The 16,334-nt window shown below is 35.1% G+C and overlaps 1 non-coding gene across 1 annotated transcript; it reads right to left on the reverse strand.

The window, feature by feature from the left end:
- Positions 1-288: 288 nt before the first annotated feature.
- LOC138836719 (U6 spliceosomal RNA) lies at positions 289-395 on the reverse strand. Its single transcript, XR_011375025.1, has one exon. It is a non-coding gene; the product is annotated as a U6 spliceosomal RNA (small nuclear RNA).
- Between the last annotated feature and the right edge of the window lie 15,939 nt (positions 396-16,334).

The following is a 16,334-nucleotide window of genomic DNA, read 5'->3' on the forward strand; positions in this document are numbered from 1 at the left end:
TCATAATCCATTTATCTTCTGCGGGCCATTGGGGTGAGCTCCATATCTTAGCTATCGTAAATAATGCTGCAGTAAACATAGTTGTGCTGGTAGGTTTAGTATGGTCTTGCTTATGACCATTTGAGTTAATCCCAAAAAGTCTGATTGCTGAGTCATAGGCGAGCTTTATATGGAGTCTTTTGAGAAGCCTCCATACTGCTTTCCAATGTGGTTGAAAAAGTTCACACTCCCACCAAGAATGAAGTAGGGTTTCCTTGTGGCCAAATCCTCTCCAGCATCTGTACTTGTAAAAATATGGAAGGATTCAATAATTTGTATGTGAACCTTGCACAGGGGCTATGCTAATCTTCTCTGTATTGTTCCAATTTTAGTGTACGTGTTGCTGAATTGAGCACAGAACATTTTTATATATAAAGTATAATTGGTTTTCTTAATCTAGACAATTCAAAAAAAGTAAGTTTAGAAGAATTCTCATGAAATTTTAGAGCCATGTATTTCTTATATAAGCACACATTTAAGAATAGTCAAGATTGGCATGGCAAAAACAAAATAATTCCAGTTACTTGTTGTTCAAGAGATGTTTATGATGAGGAATTCAATTATTCTGTACAAGGCACCGGTCATAATGAACACTGCAGCACGTGTTAAGGTTTGATAAATGTTTTAATGTTTTAAATGTATTTAATTTTGGGAATTTGCTTATATATGCCGAAATTAGGACTGTTTGTCAGGACATACAACTTTTCTATAAAGTATTTAAGATTTATGGTAGCAGACATATGCTATTAAGAATGTACATTTCAGAGTTCATAGAAACATTCCTAATGAGAAGTTGCAAAGTCTTTGTGTAAAGAAGCATAGTGAAGAGTTAAGACTGTGTTAACTACACAGTTTCTCTTAAAACTTTAGGACTTCCTTACTTTATATGTTAGTGAGGAACTAATGATGATATAAGCCATATACAAATTATGAGATGAGTTATAAAAGCAATCTTAGTGGGTAACTTTAAAGACTACTCATAGTCTATAAAACTCTTGTTGAACATCATAATCTTAGCCAGTGTTTAATGTACAGGAATATGAGAAAATAGTAAAATCTAATATGTAAGTACACTTCAAAAACTGAAAAATACTGGTAATTGTTTGGTATTTTATTTTATTAATCATTAATATTTAATTATTGTTTTTCTTTATTTGTAGCATTGTTTCCCTTGTTGTAATATAATACAACTTTTATTAGTGATCATCAGAAGGTACTTTGAGAAGGTTACTGTGATGGCCCAACCATTTTTTATAGGTGCATGTGAATTTACAAAAAGCAAAATTAAGAATATAATATTAATTAAAAATTATCAAGTACAGTCTGAATCAGGAGGGATAATAAATGTCCACACCTAAAATCTTAGCCATAGGCTGAAGTAGTGGTATTACAGAGTTGAGGTCACAAAAGTGAGAGACTGTGTTTTGTTTTGTTTTTTACTTTTATTTCGTTGGTCATGAGGCTTGAACTCTGGGTGCTGGGTGCTGTCCCTCAGCACAAGGCTAGCACTTCCACTTGAGCACTTGAGCCACCCTACCAATTCCATCTTTTTCTACTAATATGATGTTGAAGAATCAAACCCAAGGCCTCATGCATATAAGGCAGGCACTCTACAACAGCCACCATCCCAGCTTCTGATAGGCTGTGTTTTAAAAAATCATCTAAACAACATTTGCCCTCCGCTTTGGGTTATATAATGAAATATATGAATATATTCTTATAATTTTGTGAATTGTAACACTTCTAAATTTATACTAACTTCAAAATCATGAAATATCTCTGAAAGTTTGCTTCTGTGAAGATTGTTTTTGCATTTTTAAGTTATTCTGAGCAATTTTTATTTTTACCAAAATCATTTTAAATTTTGGGTTGATGGGTTATCATACATCAAATACGTTCAAATGTACATGTAGAGTCTGAAGATAGCAGTATGAATGTTCTCATACAGCTCTTGTTTATCTGTTATGCACTTCCAGTATTATGATATTTCTCTCTCTTACTCTTTCTCATTTCCTCTCTTTGTCTTTCATGCTCCATGTCTGCTACTTAGAATTTCTGCTATACTATTATCCTTGAGGATCCACTAGCTTTGTGGGAACATGATGGGACCAACATTTTTCCTTGCATTCTTTAATAATTATGAGTGACATGATATAATTCTTTGCCATTTTAAATGGGAAAACAACAGTTCTAGGAATTCCTTTTCACATTTACTACTATTATAAATGTTATCTCATAGGAATCGTTGGGATGGATAAGATATTTTAACCTGTGCTGGGAAGGTGGCTCCGTGGTAGAGCGCTTGCCTTTCATGCATGAGGCCCTGGATTCGATTCCTCAGCACCACATAAGCAGAAAGAAAAAAAGCCAGAAGTGGCGCTGTGGCTCAAGTGGTAGAGCGCTAGCCTTGAGCTGAAGAGCTGAGGGACAGTGCCCAGGCCCAGAGTTCAGGCACCACGACCGGACCCCCTCCCCCAAATAAGATATTTTTACCTGTGACCTAACAATTCTTTTTCTTTCACAAACAACCTTTTTCTTTGATTATCAGTTAGTAACTACATGTAATGAAAACAAAGCTATCCTAGGTAAAGTACACTGAAGTTGTTCACAGGGATGAAAAAGAAGGTAATGGTCGAAGTGAGTAAAAAGGATACCCATCATAGAGCACAGATCCTCAGAGCAGTTTATCATGTACATTTTGTGAGAAGGACAATCCGCTGGGAACTATAGATTAAATCACTGAACACTGAGATATATATGCATATATATTTCTATATGTAAATTTATTTATATATGATTATATGTGTGTATATGCCCTTATATTGTATACATATATGTTATTATACACACAAATACACAAATACAAATAAACACAAATAACCACACAAATACAAATAAAGTCCGTGAAACTCTTATCTCCAATAAAGCACCAGAAAACCAGAAGTGGCGCTGTAGCTCGAGTGGCAGAGTCATAGACTTGAGCTGAAGGGCTGATGGACAGTGCGCAGGCCTAGATTTGAAGCCGCATGACCAACAATAAAGAAAAAAAAAAGAAATATACTCATTACCTTACTTATGTTACCATAAGCCCTCTGTACAGTATCTTTACTATATATATATAAAAGATACAAGGAAAAATTCTGTACTTATAGGAAGTTGTATTTGTCACTCAATATCCGTAACGTATTGGTTTAGAACCACAGGCATATTAAAACTTTGGATACTCAAATAACCTACGCAAACACAGTCTGTTATTTACATAAGAATCTGCCCACAACCTAGTGCAGTTGTAATTGCTATAAAAGTTTTTACTACATTCTATGTTTGTAATTAAAAATAAAAGTATATGCACTGTCAAAAGATACAAATTTTTTCAGATAATTGTTGTCTGCATTTTGTGGAGGGAATTGGGAGCACAAATTTCATCACCAGGACCGGTCTGCAAAATGCAATAAAAAGCTATCACAGCATCATTGAATAGTATTGAACTCCAAAGAGAAGTACTTGAATTGAGACAGTATCAGAATGTGTAAGCTCGCAAGTACTTTTTAGAAACGCAGCTGCTAGATTTCTCATGGAGAGCTATCATAACCCTTTGTGAAACACAAGTACGAACCTCATTGAAGAGTAAATGGTTTTCCCTCACCTTTCTGTCATGCTCAGTCATTATCAGTCAACATATAGCTAATCTAGAATAATCCTGTATTTAAAAAATGATGATGGAGTGTTTATATGCAGAAAACCTGGGAAGTCTAAATTTTTCCAATTAGGACATTCTGTATTCTATGATCCAGCAGAGAGAAGACTAGGAAAGCATCCATTTACAGCCTTCTGAATAATTCTGATTTTGCCCACATCAGTTATCTATCCATACCTGTGCTCAGGTGAGAGGATTTTAAATGACTGTCATGTTTTAAAATTTAAATTTAAATGTGGAACGAAATTATTTCCAATGCATTACATTAAGATATTTAGACACAACTGAGAAACCAAAAGGTCTATAAGATTTTTTTATTGGAAGTGAAGTGATATTAGAATTTGATTCTCTATAGTTTAAGCTATTTGCAAAAAGAATTGGCAAAATAAAATTTACATTTACAGCAGAGTTGACACATTAAATTTTGTATATTGAAAAGAGCACAGTCCTCAACAAGATATCAATGCAATCCTCTTATTTATCTCTAAAGATTTATGCTTCTTGTCTCTTAATATTAAAACCAAAAGTTTTGAATCTTTAGCTAGTTGTACAAAGGGATTTTACTTCATCAAGTCAGTGAGGAATAGAGTGTATGTACATTTCAATATACAATACATCTGGATCATTGTTAATCTTTCCACTTTTCTTCCTTCCCATACCCCAACCCCACCTCTCCCTTCAAGTTTCCTACTTATATTCTCACATATGTAAATTGAGTGATATGACTGTATTAGTCCACCATTTCCCTCTCCATTCTTATGTCCTATTCCCTTGAAGCCCAGCTCCTTATTTAAGACTTATTTCAACTTCATGATATTTTGATAAATTTCTCTGCCTTTGGCATTTGGCTTTGGGCTTGCCACATACTCTCTTCCATTTTGACCTACATAAATGAGGCTATTTATCCACATTTCTAATCTGTGAATGGCTGAGATAAGTCTCCTTTACTATTCACCTTCTCACCTAAATTTAGAATTGGACCTTCAAGCCATCCATTAGAGCTTTTTTTATTCTCTACACACTGAAGATGGAAGGAAAATATTTTCCATGTTCTCAGCATTATACTATCCATCATGAATTTCCATCACTTATCACTTCAAAAGTCTTAAAGTCATGTTTTCTGCATTAAATTCACAGAGTTTAAGTGAATATCACAGGTAATTTACCTATTATTGGAAGTTTAAGGACAATTTTCAATTTCTGATGATAGAAACAGGAGTCAGTTTTAATTATGCATAATCCACTATGGAGTGAGCCCTGTAGTCTTCTAAATTTTCAAATTTTGAGTTACTTTTTATTAATAATTGAAAAACTTTTATTTCAATATTTGAAATGCTGTCCCAATTATTTAAAACTTTCACATTTCCCCTGCTAGTTCAGGTTAACTCTCCTTTGGCTTTATTGTTTGAGAGGATGAGGCTAAACAGATGAAGGTAAAAAGAAAGATGATCATTACACATATATCTCCTTCCTCTTCTGTTTCTGCTATTATTGTATAGAGGAAGACTGGAGAAGGGAACAAGAGTAATGCTTGGGCAAGGGAGCATTCCTGGCATATCAATTATTCTTTCTCAGAATCTCTTAAACGGCTTACTCTTGCCTTCTCTGTAACAGTAACCTAACTGTGGCTTCTTTCGTGTAGGAGTAAGCACACTAACAGGTTTTTACATGTAAATTTGTATTTTTATATCTCAGCTTATTACTACCAAAAATAGAAAGTTTTGGGTACATCAATGCAAAAGCACTGATTGTTCAACAATACGTTAGTGAGGAGTAGACAACTCTACTCAGCTCCCCCCTCCTCTCCTATCCTCCCCTCCCTTCCCTCCCGTTATTTACCCTCCCCTCCTTTCTTCTTTCTTTGTATCTCTCTCCTCCATATTCACTTCTATCTTCTCTCTTTTTCTCTTCCAGTACCACGTAATTTGGTTTACCTGGCAACAAATAAGTAATTGAACAAATATGTTTTCTCCTCTTTTTGTGAATATTTATTTTCAAGAAGTGAATTCTAGCAGTGCACCAGTGGCTTACAGCAAGATACTAGGTGGGTTCAAATTTGACAAATGCAATTCAAAGCTATTCCAAGTAGATAAACCTAAGAGATTCTTTTCTCCACTTATGGTAAAGGAAGAATTGAAGGTGTGGCTCAGAAAGTATAGAGTAAACATTGAGAATTAAAGTCCAGATTGTTAATTTTTTAAAGAGAGGTCGAGTAAGAACGACACCACACACGAGGTATTCAGGAAAGAGGTAGATTTATTCATCATTTCCTCTGGGACCAGGCCGTGTTGGCCCTCCACGCGGCTGGGAAAGGCTAGGGAAAGACCTGGAAAAGAGAGCATCTGGGCCTGGGCTTGGCCTTATCTAGGGTATGGGTGGAGAAAAGTGTGGCCACATCAAATTCAGATGTGACAGCAGCACATGAAGATGTGACCTCTTTCAGGTGTGTCAGTTCTAGGTAATGCAGATACTGGGCGGAGACATTTCTTGGAAGAGGGTGGAATCTGCTTGCTATCCAGGAGTAGACCTTACATTCCAGCCTTTTAATAATCATGAAATAAGGTGTGGATTCTCTCTGGCTACTTCTTGCTGACAAGGGGCATCCAAATTAGGGGTAAAAGCCTGAAATTTGGTCCCCTCACAGAGATGGCAGTGAGCTGCAGCTGTCCCTTGGTGAGTGTGAGTCCTTAGATGAAGTCTGGAGGAGGCAAGTCTCTTGGAGAAAGTCTCATGAGGCATTGAGAGGCTGGAAAAAAAACACTAGAGAGCAAATAAATGGCAAGAGGAAAGACTTGGGGCTGAACAATGATGGTAGAAATGTCCCTATCTGGTGACTACGTAGAGGAGAATTCAGGTAATAAAGGCAAGAATGTAAATTCCCATCCACTTAAAAGGTACACAGGTATGGACATTAGATGGGCAGGCTTCTTACTTATATTGACCTCCCGGCACTGGTTAATTTTGAAAGGGCAGGCACAAAGTGCCTGATATGACATCATCACCTCTTATTCCTATCCATGGTCCCTTGTTCCCCAGACTGGCTGAGTCGAAGTGCTCGTTGCTGGGATGACTTGCCTCAGTTAGTATTCATGGAGATTTGAACTCAAGGCCTGGGCATTGTCCCTGAGCACTTCTGCTCAAGGCTAGTGTTCTGCCACTTTGAGTTACAGTACCACTTCCAGTATTGGCTGGTTAGAGGGATCTTGAACCATGCTTCCAGCCTGGCTCCTAGGTTAGTTGGGAGATGGAGTCTTAGGGATTTTTCAGCCCTGGCTGGCTTTGAATTACAATCTTTGTCATGAAAACCCTTCATTATTTCCAATTAAACAAGGAGATCAAATAGAATAAGAAGAGCTTATCTGGTCCTTACCAAGAATTGACCAAGTAATATTCTGCGAAGACAAATCTCGTTAGATGTGAGAATCTTAGCACAGATATGCCCAATATTTTCGAATCACATAATCAGTACTAGAATACATAACACAAAACAAAAATGGCAAAACTCAAAATCTAAAATTTTGTACATTAATGTTTAGATATTTTGCTAACAAAGCACATCAGATAGTTGGGCCTAAATTACAAGGGTCTGAGAAAAGAGCAACTTTTTAGCAAGGTACAAGAGAATAAATCGATGGAGGAGTAGTAAACTTGGTGGAAGTGTATGGGTCAGATGGGACCAAACCTAAGCCCACCATGTGGCCAAGATGGTGAACTCACAATGGTGAATTTCTGAAAAAAATACAAAGAAAATGTGAGAAGCCTAGATTGGCTAGTCTTTTATAGGGAATCTAGGGGAGGTCCCCGGGACCCAGCTCGCATCACACTCTTCAGGGCACAATTCAAGAAGCTGTAGAAAAGAAAGGGAGAGATAGAGGATGGTGGACATGATTAGCAGAGAGGAAAGAGATCATGAAAGTGAACAGACTTCTGACCATTTACCATTGCAGAGATAAAATTGTCTAAATCTGAGAAGAACATAACAAAATTAGGTGCTCTGGCTATCCAGGGAGTGCAGGAGGCATTTCAGAGGGGTTTCATGGCACTGGAGTGACACACAGCTACCCATTAAAGGTGTAGGAGACAAAAATATTTAGTGAGTGAAGGTAGGTTTATCGGATGGAAGTGGCACTGCAACTTACCACTGAGCCCTCTAGGGAGGAGTGGCCAAGCAACCAGAATCAAGTGCCCTCGGCTCCAGAGGTGACTGGCCTTTCAGTTAAAGGCCTAGCAAGTTCTTCAGCATGGAACCACATCTGGAGAGATACTGAGGGACAGAGAACCCTTAGAGAGTAGTTCACTCACCAGAATGTACAAGCATGGAGGTAGATGCAGAGGCCAGCAGGGGAATTGATTCACCATGTCCACAGCAGACAGACTGGTTTCCAAAAGGCCGTCAGAACTGTGGTATTCCTCAGAGCAAAAACGGGAAAAACAAACCAAAGAAAGGAAAATAAAAAGGAGAGGAATCCCACCTCCTATCCTGACTTTAAGCCTCTCTCAGGTTCAAATGGCACCATTTATATTAGGTTTTAAAAAAGAGGTTTCTGAGTAAAAACCAAACCACACGTGGTATTCATGTAAGGGGTAGGTTTATTCATCATTCCTGCTGGCACTAGGCCATGTTGGCCCTCCACGTGGCTGGGAAAGGCCTGGGAAAGAATTGGGAAAGACCTGGGAAAGAGTGCATCTGGGCCAGGGCTAGGCCTTATCTAGAATATGGGTGGAGAAAAGTGTGGCCACATTAAATTCAGATGTGACCTCAGCAGATGCAGATGTGACCTCTCCAGGTGTGCCAGTTGCCTAGGTAACGAGGTCTGGGCTGAGACTTTACTGTGAGGAAGCTAGAGTCTGCTCTCCATCCAGTAGCAGATCTTACACAGGTAGAGCTCAAGGCCAGGATTCAAACCCCAGTGCCAGCACAATATATATATGAGTCCTTTGTCTTTGAAAAGGGATATTTCTCGAAAAATTCATACTCAGGGCAATTTTCAAGGTCAAAGACTGTTTGAAAGGCTCTTTCACATCTTAAACTGATTCTTCTGCTTGATACACATTATGGAAAATAGGAGTCACACTTCACATTAAAAAGTATGCACATTGTTGAACAGTTCTTACCATTTTTAATGTAAAGGAAGCATGGGAGAGGACTTTTGCAAGTAAATGAGGGACTGTTTACATGCAAAGAAGTCTATACAGATGGTTTTCTAAGAGGGAGAACAATCCTGCTGTCCAGGTTTGAATCAGAGTAAGTTTATTCCTATGAAATGACAAAGAGAAGCTCATTTTATAGAACCCTATGCGAACATCAATTTCAAACGGTTTAAAAAACCCATGTCTATATTGTGATCAACCAAGTTTTTACAAACAAAAGAGTTCCCTGAGCCAAAATATATGTTAGATAGTTAATGGCAGAGAGACAGGTGTAAAAGAGTTCCATAATAACAACTAAATTATAAATTTTTCATCAAGACCCTAACAAGAATCTCCAAGATAGGCCTTGCTAAATCTGTCATAGAGGACTGGGTTTATGCAATTGTCAGTTTTATTTAGGGTCCAATATCTTCTATGGTCGGTTTGTTTGGAAATCACTCACACCACATGCAGTATTGAGAAAAACATGCAGTCTTGCTAGGCACATAAGGGATTTTTGTGCCACTGTGAATATTTACCGTTTTACTTCTTGTAATGAAAACTGTCAATGTGAAGTCCTTTCATGAGAAGAATAATAGTTTCTGTTCTCTTTGTTCCACTAACAAATCTCAGATATGAATATAGCCTGGTGCCTGTGGTTCATGCCTGTAATCCTAGCTACTCAGGAGGATGAGATCTGAGGATCACAGTTCAATGCCAGCCCAGGCAGGAAATTCTATGAGGTTCTTATATTCAATAAACCACCAAAAAACTGGGAGTTGCACTATGTCTCAAGCAGTAGAGCACACGACTTGAGCTGAAGAGCACAGGGACAGCAACTAAGCCCAGAGTTCAAGCCTCAAGACTGACCAAAAAAAAGAAAAAACATGTATATACATATATATATGTATATGTGTACACATATACATATACATATACACACATAGATATAATGGGATGAATTAAATATAAATGAATATTTATAATACACATTTAAATATAACTATATATATATATTATGTACATATATTTACATATATAAGATCATATTATATCTGTATGTTTCTAAATATATTTGTCATTAATATCCAGAGTACATCTGAAGATTTTGGGGAAAATGTAGAGTATCTAAAGGCTTACTATTGACCCATCATACTTTCAAGCAATTTTTCCACTTATTACAATTTCTGAAGTACTAACATTGAATGATTATGAAACAGAGTAACTGTTTTATTCCTTATGATTTTGGATGAGAAACATCTACTTACTTGGTATGAAACCTACCAAAATCTGATCTTGAAATCACACTGCACATACTGGACATATACATTAAATTAGCAACTTACTTTATTTGAATCCTATATCTCACATAAATTCAGTTTCCTTAGATTCAACTACATATAAAAACATGCATGCATTTTCATGCTCACATACATCCCCATACTCACATGACATACTAAATGTGACACTATAATAAATAATTATATAGATACTGAAAAAGAACACCTTTGCAAATTTTATTTTTTAGATATAATGCATTATTGAAATACTTACGAAAGAGCAGCTGAGAGGATGTGTCAAATACTAGAGTGCCTGCGTAAAGAGCATGTTTCTCAGCCCAAGCATCATTATTTCCATCCTTCCTTCTCCCTTAATCACTCATTAAATGAAGAAATTGTAATATATATATATATATATATATATATATATATATATATATATACACACAATGATATATTACTTAGCCAGACATAATAATGAAATCATATCATCTTCAAGAAAATAGATATAAGAAGAAACCTTCATATTAAAGCAATATGCCGTACTGTGAAAAACAAATTCTTGATTTCTCATATGCAGAGTCTAGACCCAGAAAATAAAATGAATGACCAAGTTATAAAAGATGGAACTAATTAAATTTGGAAAAAAATAAGAGAGGAGATGAAGAGAAATATTGTGGAGTATATATGTTCAAATAATTTATCAGTTTGTATGATGGCATAATAAAAGTATAAAAATAGGATAATGAAATTAATAAAATGAATAAAATTTAGCAAGCTACATTATTTGGATATGTGTATAACATAATATAATACCTTGTGAAATTAATATTTGACAATGAAAAGACAAAATTTCCTTCCAGTTGTTATAGATTCATATGTTAATTTCCACTTTTTGTTCAGTTATTTCCCTGATAAAGTAAAAGAAGAAATTGGTTTTGCTCATTTAGAAACAATCTTGTCCAAATAACATTAAATTATTCTAGTTAATTGCTGTCAATGTGAAATTGTTCAATCCAATTAATTATTATATTAGAATATTTTCAATGCATTCTTCAAAATATTATCCCTATAGGTATATACTTTTTGCTATATATTGAATATGTTTTCTTTACTCAATGACTATATATCATTTTCTGAATGTAGTTTGGTATATGCAGCTAGGATATATTATACCTGACCTGGAAATCAATTATTCAAACAGTTTTATCCAAAATGCCTTTAATGAAATAAAGAGGTAAACCTAATTATGAATATTTGAAGACAATACTTGGTTAGTCCTTTTCTCATATTCACCATTCCCTTCTTGAGAATAATACACATTGTAAGGAAATGCTTAGCATATTTTGGAGAAATAGGTTGACTTTAAACCAATGAGTTACTCTATGCTGCATTTCTGTTTACTTTATATCCAGAAAAGCTAAATTCTTACCTTACCATATTACTTAGGCTTTATATTCAGATTTAATCTCTGATGGGTGACAAAGATATAAAAATTTTTAATAGTGGTTAAATTGAGGCTGAGGAATCTAGGTACAACTATACTCATGCAGATAGGCCTCATCAGTCATGAGACCATGATATCAAAATGTTAACCTATGCTTACTGGTGTCATGCTTATGAGATTTTGTGTATTATAAACAGTGGTTATTAGCATTTGTTTTGTAATATACACATTTCATGGGTTAGGAACTGAAGTGAGACATTATACTCAGAACAAAATTTAAGGAGGCATACAAAATTAGTTACCAAGATATACATCATTTAACACAATGTTTTAAAAATAAAAACTAAAGAAAATAATTTATGGAAAAATCATTTAAAATAAATACAAGATATGTATCACTGATTTTTCTTATATTCCAGTTTGGAAAACGGTTTGCATGATGACTTTTCTGATTATATGTTTAGTTAGGTCTTGAGATTTAGTTGGAGAAGTTACGTTCTTTCATATATTCATTTGTCAGATCAAAGAGGAAATGAATTCCATGCCAGAGTCAAATCCGTAATAATGTTAGAGTTGTATCCTGCTAATTTGCAAAAGTTTCAAATCAGCCCAAGTAACTTGGGTCTTTTCTGGATCTAACTAAATGTGTATGCAATTTTGTCAGAAAGATATTGACCAACATTTATTAAAACAGTATTTTCCAGAAACTACTTCTATTCTCTCTTTTCATTAGATTTTTTATTTCATTTATATCATGTGTTGACGTTTTCCTTTTGATAACCCACATTCAAACTTCTACAGTTTAATTTGGAGTAGTTTTAATTTATGTACACTCATGTACACTGCTCAGATTCTATTATTTGCATATTTTGTTCTTGTGAAATCAGTAGGATTTAGTTCTCAATATGGATACTATTGGACTTATTCATTGCATTTCTGAATTTTTTAAGTATCTCATGATTTTTGTGATTTAATACTGCAACATTTTTTTCTTTTAAATATGTGCAGATCTTACTTCACATACACATACCTTTGTTTTAAACAATTTGATCCATTCCAGGGATTTGCTATATTAGTGTTCATTCTGATGAATTTAATTACAAATCAACACAACCTTATTTCTGAGAGACAGTTATCCTTATATCTCTGTTCAAACATTTGTTTGACGTTTTCGTACTTAAAAAAAAAAAACTGAGCATAACACGTTTTTGTTCCTGGGGGAGTTCCAGTTTCTTGGTTGTTTTTTCCAGCTGTGGTGACCTCAACATATGTGTGCATTTATTTAAATTGTTTTGTGTCTGTCTATATTTTGTTTCATATAACAGAAAGTAGAAAAGGCATCAGTGATTAGAACTTTTCCACATAGAATTCTAAGAGAGACACTTGAAGTTTTGTGACAACTGGGACCCTGGAGGTCTTGTTAGTGGAAGGGGTAGCAGAATAACAGAGACATTGTTTGACGTGATTGAATTCTGCCTCCTCTTGCCTCACTATTTCCAATGGTAAAAATTTTGTCTGTATTAACTCAGAATTTTTTGTTTAATTGGGACACACTCTACATTCATATTTGATTTTAACTTCAAAAATCTTCTTTCCTTCGTTTGAGACCACAGATATGAATTTGTAATGCTAAAAAGCATCTACTAATTTATATGAAATTGTCCAAACTAGTTTCACTTCACACTATATGCAATATAGAATGTAATAATAATATTGTGAGATAGTATGTAATAATTGACTTTAGGGGAAGTCGATTATAGTGCATTTCTGTGAGATACTGACTAATAGTAAAAATTATACTTGAGTCTATTAAAAATAATCCCAGTTACATCTAAAAAAAACTCATAGTTATACACTAATGCTGAAAAAATAATGTTGTTTAATGGAAAAAGCCAAAAGTTTAAATAAACTTGCTTTTGAAAAATTGACTTGGATCTGGGCTTGGTGGGTCATGCCTGTAATTCTAGCTACTCTGGAGTCTGAGATTTGAGGATTTTGGTTGAAAGCTAGCCTGGTCAGAAAAGTCTGTTAGACCCTTATCTCCAATAAACCACCTAAAAACTAGAAACAGCACTGTGGCTCAAGTAGTACAGTTGTAGCCTTGAGCTGAAGAGCTGAACACTGGCCCGCAGAGTTCAAGCCCCATGATCCACAGAAAAAATTGACATGATTTTTTGTACTTTATTATTTCGTGATGTTTTATGAGTGGTTGTTCAGTGAAAAATGTCATTAGTGTTTATATTTTGTGTTGGCATAAATGAGCCTACTATTGTGTTAATTTAATCAAAAAAACTCTGTGATTCTATGACAGCATAAATTTTGTGGGTAATGGTTAAGACAAGGTTGCTTTTCTGAAAAAAGTATATTTATATTACCTACCAAAAAAGAGTAACAAAAGAAATTATATGCCAGGAAACTTACTCTGTAAATCATAATGTACTAATATTCTGTCATTGGTTAAGATGTTGCCATTTGATTTTAGTATGCCCCAGAAAGAACTTCGTGTGAAAGAAAAAATGACTTTCCATTTCTTCCCAGATTGTGGAGAATACCTGCATAGTTCTTCTGGAGATTAAGTTCTTTATACTGAAACCTATGAGAACATAGAATCTCATCTTCCTTCTTTTATGTTTTAATCATTCTAGGTCAAAAACATTTCTCTTTGACATACTCCCCACCTTGACATTGTCTTGTCACAGCCCCCAAAAGCAATAAAACCAACTGAACATACACTGAAACCTTCAAAATTTTAAATCTGAATAAGCCTTTCTACTTAATATATGGACAATATCACTTATTATGGAAGGTTATAAAGCTAACACAGAAGTCTAGTCTTTCTAACAATGTAGAGTATATAAAAATGTGCTTCATGGGCTTGGAAGGTGGCTCAATGGTAGAGCGCTTGCCTTGCATGCCTGAAGCCCTGCGTTCGATTCCTCAGCACCACATAAACAAAAAGAAAAAAGCCAGAAGTCGTGCTGTGGCTCAAGTGGTAGAGCGCTAGCCTTGAGCTGAAGAGCTGAAGGACAGCTCCCAGAACCAGAGATCAGGCCCCACGACTGGACACACACACACACACACACACACACACACACACACACACACACACACACACAAATGTGCTTCATTATAAAATATCTAACTCCATGTTTTATTTTGTGTTTTTGTTTCTGTTGATCCTAGGGCTTAAACTCAGGGCTGGGATGGTGCTTTTGTGGTCAAGGCCAGAGATCTACATATAATTTGAATTGGAAATCAATTTGCCCAGATGGTTAATTGGAGATAAGAATCTAATGATCTTTCTTACTCCTTCTGGCTTCAAATTGTAATCTTCAGATCTCAATCTCTTAACTAGCTAAGATTACAACATTGAACCACCAGTGCTAGCCATGCTGCATATTGTGTGTAATTCTAATTCTCAGCATTATATAGATGTTCCTACTACCATGTAAAAAAACTTAAAACATACTAAGGGTAAAGTACATAATGAAGGAAGAATTTTTATCCTTTAAAATATGTATACAAAATCTATGATAAATTATTGATATTTTACTGTACTTTCCTGCAACCAGTTTGATATAGTTTAACAATTCTCTGGACAAGTTTCTCTATATTTTCCTGGAGATTTACTATTTCATGCATGCATGTAAATGTATGTGTATATGTATCTATCTATATATCTTCCAATGTGGATCATCAGACTTGATACTAAGCTTTGTTTTGCTGTTCAGCATTTGAACTTTGTAGGCTCAGTCTGTGACAATATCTGTCCTCATTCTCATCATTCCTTATTTAACACACCATCAGCCTTCTAAAATCAGCCTCATTTCCTGGAGAAGGTTACCAATCAGTCCAACCCACAGGGTTTTAATAAAGCAAGCTTTCAGAAAGGAAGTTAACATGAACTGACAACTACGGAATTTCCACAGAGACCTAGTAGGTTATCAAAATTATATCTGACATCTTTCACATTTTTGCCTTCCTTTTCTTCTCCTACTTAAGAAAGCATTGACTAACACTTTAACTATATTGCATTTATAACTTAAGAATCAGTGTTTTTTTTCTAACCTAAAGCCTTCCTTTCCATGATTTTTAACATAAACTTTTGGGAGATTTTTTTGGATTGTTATGAGATTCCATCCAAAACAAAGCCATGTATATCAAGTATGCCAATGTTTTCAACTCGGAGTAGTAAACAAAAGAGGGAGAAAATTATGGTTATATATATATATATATATATATATATATATATATATATATATATATATATTAATCACAAATATAGGCAATATCGAGATATTTTCATATTGTATACTTTTACTGAATAAACCTGTATTCTTATCTACTTGGGAAAGAGAGATTAGAGAATTCCAGTTACATGCAAGCACAGACACAAAAAGAAATTTCAGAAACTCTAACCTTTTGCTGGGTGTTAGGAGGACCACAGTCCAGGCAGGCTCAGGCATACTGATACTGCATTAAAATAAGCAATCCAATTACAATATGAAGGTATGGCAGCAGTAGAGATGCCGTTTCACAAGTATAGGGTTTAGGTTCAATACTCCAGTACAGCTAGGAATTTAAGTGTGTACCAGGGCAAGAATGTGGCATGTCTAAGGTCAAGACTTCATACTGGTGTTACAACCTCTAATAAAACTTTTACCTCTTTTACTAATTTTTAATGTATACCCATAACTTCCATGCCCAAACCAAATAATTTCCTATGAGATTTTATTCAATC

This window comes from Dipodomys merriami, unplaced genomic scaffold (assembly GCF_024711535.1).
Source record: "Dipodomys merriami isolate MVZ:Mamm:240054 unplaced genomic scaffold, mDipMer1.0.p SCAF_255, whole genome shotgun sequence".
In the NCBI taxonomy this organism is placed as follows: Eukaryota; Metazoa; Chordata; class Mammalia; order Rodentia; family Heteromyidae; genus Dipodomys; species Dipodomys merriami.